Below are 12,425 nucleotides of genomic sequence, written 5' to 3' on the forward strand. Positions count from 1 at the left end.
TCATTCAGGCTGACATTTGTCTTCTCACTCCCTTTGTTAATAAAAAAAAAACCCAAACACTTATTTACATCTTCTCAGATCTTATTAGTTCACTCAATTGCCTAATTGTTGGAGTTTTAGAAAAAGACCCAGTCATTTTCTTGCTTCCAATCACTGTTGGTCTATTTTGTGGGTCCCATAATGCCGCGTTCACAAGTCTGCTTACTTTCTCTGGGAAGGTTTTTCTGTTTCACTCTGATGTGCAGCACCGCGAATGTGGAGCGTTTCCCTCCCATGCATAGGAAATACGGCTACACAGGCCCCCTGTGAAAGAGCAGAGAGGAGAATATCAGGCCTGGCAATAGTGCCCATCACCTTGGGTTCTATGACTGTGGACGAAAGCAGCCTAGCATACTGGAGTTTTGATGAATTTGCCCTGGTTTCGCTTTTCTCTCGTCTTTTCTACTGTTAATAGTTTCTTAGAATACATTTTCTTTCCTAAGATGGATCTCTCCTTTTCTCTCCTGACAATGCTGAGTAAATCAGGGTGTGGAATATTACCCATGCAACCTGCTTTCTGAGAAGTATTCTGGCTAAAGCCATGCTGTTTCTGTGCCATTCTATACCCAACCGTGGATAATAACAGAATTGATTTTACCCGAAGAAAGACAAAGGAACCTCAGGGCTGCTTTCTGCATTATTTTGTTCTTGGGTTATTCTGCTCTGAATGGTAAGATCTCTCACTAGAATATTGGGTCATATTTAGCTTCCTTTATGGCAAATCCCCTGTGGGGTAACTTCTGGCATTGGGCTGGGAGGTGTTACTGTTCTGTGCCCGTGTGTGTGTGTGGTCAAAATATATGTAACTATGTGTTTTCAAGTCTCCATGAATACCTTCTTCTTTTTCTAAATTTTTTCTATTAAGAAAGTAGATTTTAACCTGGCAACTAAACCGTGCCTTTTAGGTCCTCTGAAAGTTGAGTTTAAAGAACACTATTCTTTACTAGATTGTAAGATGACCATGAACAAGTCAACTACATAAATTATAAGGGCCGTACTAATAATAGCTCTTATAAATCGAGTACCTAGTACATCTCATTCGTGTTCCAGTTGCCTCATGCATATTAATTAACTAAATCCTTACAACAAGTCCATTAGGTGTGTAGTATCATTGTCCTTATTTTACAGGTATAGAAACTGAGGCCTAGAGAGAGGCTTTGTTACTTGTTCAAGCCATAGGTGGTAAGTGGCAGATCCAAGATTCAAACCAGGTAGCATCGGCTCCCTAGTCTTGGCTTTTAAATACTGAACTTTCTACCTCACTGAGTGAAAAATCTAGGACCTTTCGGATAGTGAACGTCATGTCAGCAAGATATTTTACAATAGTTTTAAGGAAATTTTGATGAAGTAATGTGACATTGAAATGATTTTATTTCTAATCCCTTAATCGTGATTCTTTCAACTATATTATCCCTTAGGGTTAAAACAATCTACCAAGTTACCTAGAATAATGTAGAGAACCTGGGGAAGTTAAAGACATACAATGATTGTTGCCTTTTAAATAAAACAAATAAATAAATGATACTAAATAAATAAGGGAGGGAGATTTCCAAATAGAGTATATTTGTTATATGATGCCTAGCATTATTACTTTTAATTTACATCCCCGTTTCACACTTTACTTTCTGTTGATGTTCACCAATGCTTTTATGAAAGTGACAAGATACACACCCAATGAGGGTGTGTCTTGGGTACTTGCAGAAAGAGAACTGAAAGTCTCAGTTTTTGCCTGTGCTTAAAATGTGCCCGGCCAAACCTGTGTTCCAGGGCTAATCTTCATAACCAGGTACTTGCAAAGACAGACAGTGAATATTTAAGGGTTCATGCTGACACCAACTTTCTGAGCATGTTAACTCTGGGTCAGATTCTTTAGCTCACTGGCCCCGAGCTGCCACAAATGTGGTTGAGCATCCTACCTACACACAAAGAATGTATTGAATGTCCCAGAATTTTGAAAGTTCAAGGGATATTAGATTTTATGTTTTATATATTATCTATTACTTGCTGAAGATAGCTTGCTTCTTGTTTACATGGAATTAAGAACAGCGAATGGGCCGTTCTGCTGATCTTGCATAAGTGTTACTCACTGGATTATGTGAGTAAGCATCAAGGTGGTGGTCAGAAATTACAGGTTAGTACAAGTTAGCACGCATATAGGAAAGCTTTTTGGGAGCCTCTAAAGAGTTCTTTATATTTAGCTCTTGCTCCATCCAAGCCTTCACCATTGGATCAATACATCAGATCAAGAATAAGTGGAACCCCAAAGTCACACCATCCTATCAAAATAATTATCTTTAATTAATATAATTATTGATCATGTAGTAGAAGTCACTGTCTAGATGATATAAGGCTTTTAGGATTTCATGGGAATGCTTTACAACTTAATTATGTTTCCCTGGGAGATTATAACATAATTCAATTTATTTTTCCCATGTGTTTCATCAATCATTATGTGAATAGAAGGAATATCAGAATCTCATTTCTATGTCAATTCCTACATAGTTTAGACCAGTCATTTCAGTAGCACAGAGCTCATTGGAAGACAGGGTCCCTCCCACCCAAGAATGATCTGCACTCTGTTGGTTTTGTAGTATGTCATGAAGCTCGCTGCCAACCCTGTGGTAGCTGTGTTCCAGTGTTCATAGAAAACCAAATTTAAGCCTATGTGAAATTTCTTTCTTAGATGTGTAAGGAGCTCTGTTCTTCTCTGGGCCTTGGTTTTCTTATCCAGGAAAGCAGGTGGTGTCTCGGCTTCCTTCCACTTGTAAAGCCCCATGTTCTAGTGTTGCTTGTGATTTAGCTCTTTCAATGTCCAAAATGATGTGTCTCCAAATTTAATGTACTTATGAATCAACGGGAGTCCTGTTGAAATGCAGATTCTGATTCAGTAACTCTAGGTGAGACCTGGGCTCCTGCGTATCAAACAAGCTCCCAGATGATGCTGGAGCTCCTGGTCTGTGAACCACATGTTTTAGGAAGAATGTAATTGATGCACAGAGCTGGGGGGGTGGGGGAGCTCTTTGTCTTCCTATGGTGACATTTCCATTCACTTCCCTCGCATGACTACAATTCCCGACTATCTTCTGCAGAGCTGTGCAACCTGCCTCCCCTTTCCTGGCCTCACCACGCAGAAAGGGGGCTCCGGGAAGTCCATATAGCAGAGTACAGGTCCCTCCATCAAGAAGGAAACCACAGAGCTTATCAGGAAAGCTGTGCGCCTCTCACGTCAGCCATCTCCAGCCTGCTGAAATAGGAAATAAATGAGGTGGAGTTTAATTTTAGGGTCTACAAATTTGTAATGTGTTCATCATTCCTGTTGCCATTTTGCATGGCGGGCTGAGGCTGACAGGCGTGCTTTGTGAAGAGCCGCGTCTGAGTTCTGGTTTAGTGAAGCACTGGCACCCTCTCAGGCCCTCTAACCCCTGCGGCAGCGACGAGAGAGGGAGGCCACTCCCGCCGGAGGTGTCCAGGCGGGAGACCTGCCCCCGGCTGTCCTGGAGGCGGCTCCGGGAATTTTCCAAGCTGGCCCGCAGGCCGGCTTCCAGCAGGGGGCGCGCTGCCCGGGTGCCCTGCCCCAGAGCAGCTTCTCTCCCGCCCGCTTCCTCCGGGAGCCTGGGTAGGGCTGCAGGGCCATAGAAGTGGGCTCTCGCGAAGAGACGAGATGAAGACCATTTTAAGGGAGAAAATCAAATCAAATCGTTTCAGATATGAATCAGTGACTTTTAAAATGAAAGGTCTACTTGGCTACCGTTAATGGGCAGCTTTTCATAATTCTCAGCTGTTGCAAGACAAGTTCCCTTTCTTAAGGCTTCTCCACGCCTTGCACTGTCCAGGATTTGTATCTTTCACTTTAATGGGTGCTAAGTAAGAATTATATAAAGAATTTTAATAATTCTCACTGGACAGATAATTAAGCAGGGAGAAGTCTTTAGAATGTGACTCTTCCGGCCTCTTACAGACAAGTGCTTCCACAGATCCCAAGGAAAGAGGTCACGTTTATACATATATAAGATGATGTGTGGGTTAGTAATTTTTCTCAGTAACAAATGACCTCCCTAACAAGCCGAAATAGTGAAATGAAAACGCACCTTTGAGCGGCCCACTTTCCCCTGAACTCTACTCTCCGTTTCCCCCAAACTTTTCACAGGAAATGAATTCCCTGCAACCTTCGCAGGGACTCGAATGTGTTGATCTCAAGTTTTCCGAATTTTCTGTGCCTCCGTAAATCACACGGGCATGACCCAGCCCAGTCATTCATTACAAAATTCTTTTCTTTTCTTTCTATGTTTTTTAACAGCTTCTGTTTTTCCTCATTCTTGATGGATTCTACCACAAACTTCAGCTGGAGTGAGTGCAGACGACCATAACATTACTCTCACACAGAGGGTATTTTATTAAGTCCAGCAGTTAAAAATGTACAAAGTTCCTTGTAATAATCCATTCATTCTGTTCTCCCCTGATTCTTGGAGTAAGCCTGCACAATTATTCAAATCCCAGCTTTTAGCTACAGCATACACCTCGCCATGGGGCTGTGCCTCTGTAATCTTGCTTTGGTCTTGCATGTCAAATGGAATTAACTCCCATAAGAAATGTGTGCGAAGACAACCCAAAGTGTCTAATCCTGCTGCTGTCTTAAATTTCTGAAACTCGGAGCTGTCATCTTTGTCTATTGCTTTGTTGAAGTTCTCACTTATGCTTCAGTCCATCCAAAGCTGAAGTTTAGGAAAATTTGCATTTTTATATATTTTTTCAGTTATGCTCTCCCTTGGCCTTTTCACATGTTCTCTTTGTAGAAGGATTTTTTTTTCCTTTCTTCAAATTCCAAGACCATCTTATACACAGTGGAATTTCAACAAGAGGTGAATTCACTTTCTTTTTTTTTTCTGGAGTACACAAGTTGAAACATACACAACACTAGCTGAAGATTCACAAGCCAAATTTAAACAGATATGGAGGAGGGTGTGTGGTTCTGCACCTGTGTGCAAGTGTGTGCGCACGTGTGTGTAAATGTGTCTCTGAGTATTGTAGGAGAGGAGAGAAGAAATAATGATGTCATTATTACGATACCTTAACCACTCAACCTAGCTAATCACAAAAACTAATTCTGTCTCGATTGAATCTCAGGCTGCATCATCTCCCTCATGAATAAAACGCTTGAGGAAATGAGCTTGGTTAGTCTACTTGGATGTTGTATTAAGAGTAAATGAGTTTGATGAGGAATTTCATACTCTCTCTTCCTCTTCTAGGGGGCACACTATTTAAAAATACTGACATTGTCCTCTTCAATAAATCCTGAGCTCGGTTTACCACCTCCTGGAACTCCTCGCCATGAGGAACTTGGAAGAATACTCAGTATACTCAGTATCTGGAACACAAAGCAAGCACTTAATATTTGTTGAATCCCTTTGAATGAGTAAGATCAGCTTATTCTCTTCTTTCGAAGCGATGTAGCCTTTTCCTCAGTTTACAAATTCTATCATCCAGTCTAGAAATGAACGCTGCCCGGGTTTGAGTAAACTCCCCTCACAGCCTGTGTGTTCAGTCTGATAATTATGCGTGGTGCATATTTTTAAATCGCCAGTTATTCAGCATTGTGGGTTTTTCGAGGTGTCTTAACTAAGTGAGGTGCCGAAGGGTAAAACTGTAACTTAGTGTGGTGGGTATTTAATAAGTGGTAAACCACAGCATCCTCCATGCGAAAGTTAATTAAGGCCACTAGCTGACCGGGCTTGTGCAGAAAACATGTGCATGGTTTAGCCATGGAAACAGTCACAACAACGACTCTCAGCTAAAAATAATGGCCTTAAGAGACAGGTTCTCTGCTCATTCCTGAATGCTATTGTTTTTTCTAATAAAGGGATTGTCACATTTTTTGAGGAAATACCCAGGCGCACCATCTTCTTTTGAGACTTGGAAGCTGTCCTTATGCCTGGCCAGTGGAAATTAAAATGAAGAGTGATGGTAGGGGACAGCCACGGGACCAAGCTGTGTTTTTAATGCTGTGTGCAAGAATGGCTCTTGTAAAGTAATCATCCATTGTGTTCTCTAGAATCTCTTTGCCTAGTTAATAATGGCCTTTAATATGTGGATGCAACTAGTTTGGGCACAAGATAAGTTAACTCTGTAGCATCAAATAGTTTATTTTATCCAAATAGGGTCTGAGTTAGCTGGACAGCCCTCCTTTAGTGGCAGATGATAGAATATGAGTTACGTTTCTGTGAGCTCATTGTTTCTTTAGGATGAGAGCACTGAAGTAAGACAATATCTTTTACTATGTATATTACTTTGGCTAATAGGATTGAAAAAGCACATTAAATGTAAATGTCTTTTCAGCATCTGGACGGTGAAGACAGGTTGTCTTATCAAATATCTTAATGGTATTCTAGGATCCAGTAATATTTAGTGAGCTGAAGCAGGTGAGGGCCATGTATCAGGCAGGTGTGAAAAAGGTGTAATCAACAAAAAGTGGTCTCAAGGAGGCCAAAGCAGTTCTGGGGCTTTGTTAGGCTATTGGTTTCATGTTGTTTTTAATGGAACAATAAGAATTCTGTTTCAAATCACTCTAGTAATGGGAACACAGTAATCTTGGTCCATAAGTCCTTCCATTTAATTTTAAACTATCTTACTGTCACTGGAGTGTATTAAGACCAGGTACTATGAGAATTCGTCTCCTGCCTTCCCATCCATCCACATTCCAGTGGGTCTCTCTAGGCACATTTCCAGCAGTATTTTGAGCTCAAATGACACTTCATCCTTGGCAGGACTTGGTAGAGGAAAAACGGCACAATGGGACAAATATTCTTCCTGCCCTCCGAGACCTATACTTCATGTCACACACATGCCATCATATAACCAAATAGAAATCATATCACAGTCCGAGGGGTATAAGAATTCAGGTCTCAGTGTAAAACATCTTCCTGTTTATCCTGGCCACATCTGCATCAGAATATTCTAGACAAAACTGACCTGAAGTTGTCATCCCTACAAATTCTCACTGTGGCTCTTTTAACCTAAGAAGAGATGACAAACATCAGTCTCTGCCAGTAGTCGTGGAGATTTTCAGGCTCTGCTTTTCTCACTGGCTACTATAAGTGGATGCCAGTTTGTGCTGGTATGTTCCTCCTCCTTCCCGCTCTCCTTTCATTTTTCTTTATTTGTTCTAATTTCATTTGAAATACCCAGCCTCTGACTGTAATCAGGTGAGGAGGCTCGGGAGACTTCCGGCAAGAGCAAGTCTCCCGAAAAGGGTCTTTTGGACACAACAGAATGAGCCTTTATTTATTGTCTCCAGGATAACAGCCGGGAGAGAGCAAGATGGTGCAGTGGCCGTCCTTTCAAGCGGCAGCTAACTTGATGAACACCCCTCTCCCGAGGGGATGAACAGGCCACCCCTTGGCTCAAAGTCTTCCTGCTGTCCCTGCTGCTGGATCTCTAGGCCAACAAAAGCAAACATAACATAACATAACATAACATAACAACATAACATAACACAAACATAACATAACATGCAGAGAAAGTGTCAATAGAAACTCTGTCTAGGAGCCTAGCTTTTGGAAGTGGACGGGATGTGCAGTCCATACAAAGGCTTTGGGAAGGTTTCATTGGCCATGGCCACACACCCAACACTGACTTCCATCTGTGAGATGGAACAGGTGGCTCTATTTCTTTCATGATTCCTTGGGGAATCGCCTCAGTTTCCCCGTGCACATAATGAAGATTTTTGGACACTTATGAACCTTGGACTTTCCAAAGAAGCATCTGGGTTTAAGTGCTAACTTGATAACCTGAGAAAAGTACTCTCTCTAAACCTAAGTTTCTTTACCCATAAGCAGGATAAAAGTATTTCCCTCCCTGATTGTGATGATGGAATGAAATACAGAGATGTGTCACTGAGAGAAATATCCAAATGTTTATACCAACGTAAAGTTTGGTGTGTAGAGCTAATGAAACCACGGATGTGAATGTGCATGAAAAACAGGAGAGTACTGTAGAAACATAAGATACTATTATAATTTTCAAAATATTAGGTCACTTATCTCCCCGACAGGTAAGGGTGGTAATGCTCACCCCCAGGTTCAGGCCTGGACCTACCGCGTTCAGGGCTCTTCCGCGAAGAGGAGGCGGTTCGTGCCTGTGCCTCTGCCTCTCAGAAATGTTGCCAAGCAGCTCGGTTGGCGGTGACGGAAGCCCGCATCCCCAGGTGCGTCATGTCACAGTTACTACAGAGAAGCGATGATCTTGGATAGTTAATCTTCATGTGTTGTGAGTTTCCAGCAAAGGTTGAGAAAAAGTCAAAAGTTCGCGATCATCTGTGGCTCTGTTCTCGCAAGAGAGAAGCACTTGGGAAACTGGCAGCTCTGCCCCTTCAGACCATAGCCAATGTCCAGCTCTGTGAGTTTTTCAGAATGTGGAGGCATTAGCTTTTCTATAGTTAGTAGCCAGATGGATTTTTGGTCAATGCAGGCGCTTCATCCTGCCTCATAAGTATAGGACTTGTGTGTAGAGAGAGAGAGTGAGCCTCCTTAGGAAGCAGAGGGAAAGCAGAAGAAGAATGGAAAGGGGTCATAAACTCTGTGGCCCGGGCATGCCCTATGCTCTTCCGCTCCAGCGTTAACCCAGGGGCTGGCCGTGCTGAATGTTGCGTGATTGAAAATAACTGTGGAAGACTGTGACCATGCCACCTTTTGTTTCGTTTTTAAGGTAACATTCCATTCCCTTAAACCAATTCAGAAGCCATCACAGTGCCACGTACAGAATGGACACCCAACACTTTGTGGTAGCAAAAGAAATGTGCCAGACATTTGGCACTTGCCCTTAACGGGGAAGGCCCTTGAAGTGCTGACGTCTAGGTGATGGGCAGCCTACAATGGGGCGCGTGTCTGGCAGCCTGTGGGGTAACCCGAACCATGGAGCCTTCCTCCACTCTAAGGGGAGGCATGGCAGTGCTCTGAGACCCAGGTGTCAAGCTGAATTGCCTGGCACCCAGGAATTTCCCAGGTGTTTTTGTAACACACACCACAAACCTATTTGTGTAGGGGCCAGAGGAGTAAAGAAGCAGAAAGTAGAAGCTACATGAGCTCTGTGAGCCTCTGTGCCCTCATCTATAAAATGGGTGAGCCCGGCCGGCGTGGCTCAGAGGTTGAGCATCAACCTGTGATCCAGGAGATCACAGTTCAGTTCCCGGTCAGGGCACATGCCCAGGTCGCAGGCTCTACCCCGGTCAAGGGCGTGCAGGAGGCAGCCGATCAATGACTCTCATCATTGATGTTTCTCTCTCTCTCCCTCTCCCTCTCTCTTTGAAATCAATAAAATATTTTTTTAAATAATAATAATTAAAATAATAACAATAAAATAAAATGGGTGAGAGCTTTTTGAGTCTCAGAACTGTGAGGAATCCATGAGATAAGGTAGGTTAAGCCTTATCCGGGTGTCTGGTTCAGAGGAGGCACTTGACAGAAGGGAGCAACATTTATTAAGAAGGAGCACATAACTCTTGTCTTTGGAAAGGGGCCCTTCCCTCTCCCTGCCTCCTCATTCAAGCCTTTGAGGCATTTCTGTAGTAATTGGCTGCTGGGCTCAGCATCTATCTGTAGAGAAATACATTTTTGTGGAAGGGCTCTGAGGTGCTGGTACGAGGCGTTTATTAGTGATCTAAGGCAACATAAGTTGCCTCTGGTGTTTATTGACTGTTTCTAGCTGGAGGCTCAGAAATGCACAGGCACTAAAGGGTGAGTTACTGTTGGTTGCTACTCTCTGGACCAGCAGGGACTTGGCGAGCTCTTGGAGGACAGAGTGTCTTGCATCAATCAACACTGACCCCTCTGGCTGAATATGTACAGACATAAAGAGGCTCCCAAATTAGCCTCTGTTCTCCTTAGCTGGATGAATGAAGATGAAATGCAATCCCTGGAGTGGGAGAAAATGTGTGTGTGGTGGAGGACTGAGCTGCACTCTGGAAATTCAGGCCGACTTCCTCCTGCTTAAAACAAATCTGAAATGCTTTCATTTTCTGTGGGCCTATTAAAGTATATATGTTTAATAAATTGGCATGATGAGAGGTGAGGAAAGGAATGGAAGATGTGGGGAGAGAAGAGAATGGACAGAAGGAATAATCCCCAGAACGACTTGTTTGATGAATGAATTAAAATGGAGCAGGGGTGGCTTAGGACTAACTTCAGCATTTGTCCAAAGTGTGTATTGATGAGATGGACTAATGCTTTGGGCAGAGGTGTAAGGTGTGGCAATAGCCAGCTGATCAATTTTTAATACCACCTAGAAAAATGTCATATGTTTAAAAAAATTTCTTTGAATATTAATTTACCTAAGGATACCAGAGATCTGGCTCAACCACAAGGAAGTCAGGAAGCATGTACAAGTTGTCCTTCCAGGATATGGTGAGGGTGCCCTACATATAATGCTCGTTTTCGAAAAATGTTAGCATATATACTGGGATTCTTCTCCCTCCTCCCTAGTTATAATTTTTCGTTTGGGCCAAAAAGGGAGGAAAGAGAAGGACTCTCCAGGAGGCACACCTTTGTGCCTCCTCATATTTCCTAGTTTTTCTATATGTCCCAATGGCTTTCCTTTCAATGCTCGTTTGAGAGTCATTAGTATTAAAAATGCTGGCGAGAAAATAGTAACCCATGAACTTGACACTCTGTGTTAAGAAATGTTCTTTGCTTGCTTTCTGTAAGGCATAAGACCAGTGCATTGAATACTGTTCCAGGTGGGTATGTGACAGAGCCATACCCAGGAGCGTGGGGTCTTCCCAGAGCCAACTGAGCCAGAAAGTATGGACATCTCAACATAGGCCCAACCCTGCCTGCCGAAGCCAATCCAGAGGCTTGGTGTGCATCTGTGCTTGCAGAAGCAGGTCACCCCACACACACTTGAACTATGAAGAGCTATGAGAAGTAACCTTTCTCAGAGTTACCAGACCCTCTCAGGATTACCTTCCTTACGAGAACAGACTGTAAACCTTAGGGGTTTGTGGTGGCCTGGATATACTCGAGGAGTCCTTTCGTCTTAATAATAACAATTAGCAAGTACATGGCACTTAGTAAGTGCCAGATGCTGTTGTACACACTTCACGTATATTAATGTATTTTAGATCCCTCAAGAACCCTATGAATAGGTCCTATCACAGTCCCTGTTTATGATGAGAAATTAAAGGCAAAGGAGGTGAAGCGACTTCTCCAAGGTCTCTACAAGGGATAGAGCTAGGATCTGAATCTGGACTCCTAACCATGCTTATTCTGCCCTGGGCTTCACTGGGGAGCCTGGAAAGAGAAGATAGACTCTGCCAACAGATTATATCACTTTCACTTGGGAGAGAGGGCTTCTAGAGCAGTCCAAATATGGAGAGCATTCTTAGAATTTCTCCCTCTCCTAGGATCTCTAGGTTCTCCCTCTCAAACAAACAAAATCCAAACAAACTCTAGAGACAGTCTCCAGATGTAAAGAGTTTTCTTAATTAGGATTCACTTCTCAAACAGCTCTTAACAGTATGATTCAGGAGGTGTCCTTGGGGCTCACACCTCTGGAAACAGTAGCTCCAAGGTCCCTCTGGCTCTACTGGAGGAGGTTCTTGCTCTTAGCAGCAGCAAACAACACAGAGAAATGTCAACCTGAAGGGGTGTGCCATGTTGCAACAGACCTGGGATTAACTTTATAAAATCGTCAGCATTCACAAATGCCAGACAGTGACTCCATTTGCTTCTGTTTGCAAATTTATTTAGGAAGGACCTTTGAAATTTATGTTATGCAAAGATACAATCTAGTTTCTCCTCTTACAGGTCTCTTCCCCCTCAGCCCACCTTCCCCTCCTCCCACCACCAATACCACCATGCATTTTTAAAGCCCTTTAAAGTTTTCAAAGTGCTTTCAAATACATACTCCATTCTTTATGTCAGGTCAGGGCAACATTTTATTGCATTTGGCCAAAGGCCATTTTGAAACTTTAAGAGAGAAAAGGAGACACAACATGATCTTTGAAATAAAGGGATTAAAAAAGAAAACAGTTAAAGTTAGAAAGGATTTATGAGTTTGTGTATATATATATTTTTTTAACTCATAAATCCTTTATATATATATAAATAAAACAGGACTGACTGACCAACTATTTCACTGTTTTTCAAAAACAGTTGGGGTTTAGATGAAAACAACTAGAAGATATAAATAAATTATTTCAAAATAGTATTTATACATCTTTGATTTTAAACAGCTAATATATACTTGTCACAGAAAAATTGAAGGTTGTGAAAAGTGAAAAATAAAAATATAAACAATCATAATCTCATTATGCAGGAAACCCCCCTAAGATGATGTGTAGAGTACAGTCCTCTAGTCTTATGTTATACATGTGCATACATACAATGGAGTTGGAA

This window comes from Miniopterus natalensis, chromosome 13 (assembly GCF_054644295.1).
Source record: "Miniopterus natalensis isolate mMinNat1 chromosome 13, mMinNat1.hap1, whole genome shotgun sequence".
In the NCBI taxonomy this organism is placed as follows: domain Eukaryota; kingdom Metazoa; phylum Chordata; class Mammalia; order Chiroptera; family Miniopteridae; genus Miniopterus; species Miniopterus natalensis.